This window comes from Triticum aestivum, chromosome 2D (assembly GCF_018294505.1).
Source record: "Triticum aestivum cultivar Chinese Spring chromosome 2D, IWGSC CS RefSeq v2.1, whole genome shotgun sequence".
Taxonomy (NCBI): domain Eukaryota; kingdom Viridiplantae; phylum Streptophyta; class Magnoliopsida; order Poales; family Poaceae; genus Triticum; species Triticum aestivum.
Window position 1 is genome coordinate 46,686,760 of NC_057799.1, and position 642 is coordinate 46,687,401.

Below are 642 nucleotides of genomic sequence, written 5' to 3' on the forward strand. Positions count from 1 at the left end.
AAGCTCGCGCTTGTATTAAGGGGGCTAGGTCTGCTTCCGGCCGCGTACGCAACGTGCAGGTGTGCAATGGGCGATGGGCCCAGACCCCTGCGCGCATAGGATTTAGACCGGCGTGCTGACCTCTCTGTTGAGCCTAGGTGGGGCTGCGACGTGTTGATCTTCCGAGGCCGGGCATGACCCAGGAAAGTGTGTCCGGCCAAATGGGATCGAGCGTGTTGGGAAATGTGGTGCACCCCTGCAGGGAAGTTTATCTATTCGAATAGCCGTGATCTTCGGTAAGAGGACGACTTGGAGTTGTACTTGACCTTATGACAACTAGAACCGGATACTTAATAAAACACACCCTTCCAAGTGCCAGATAAAACCCGGTAATCGCTATCTAACAGGGCAACGAGGAGAGGATCGCCGGGTAGGATTATGCTATGCGATGCTACTTGGTGTTACCATCTACTCTCTTCTACATGCTGCAAGATGGAGGCTGCGAGAAGCGTAGTCTTCGACAGGACTAGCTATCCCCCTCTTATTCTGGCATTCTGCAATTCAGTCCACCGATATTGCCTCTTTACACAGATACCCATGCATATGTAGTGTAGATCCTTGCTTGCGAGTACTTTGGATGAGTACTCAGGATTGCCTTTCTCC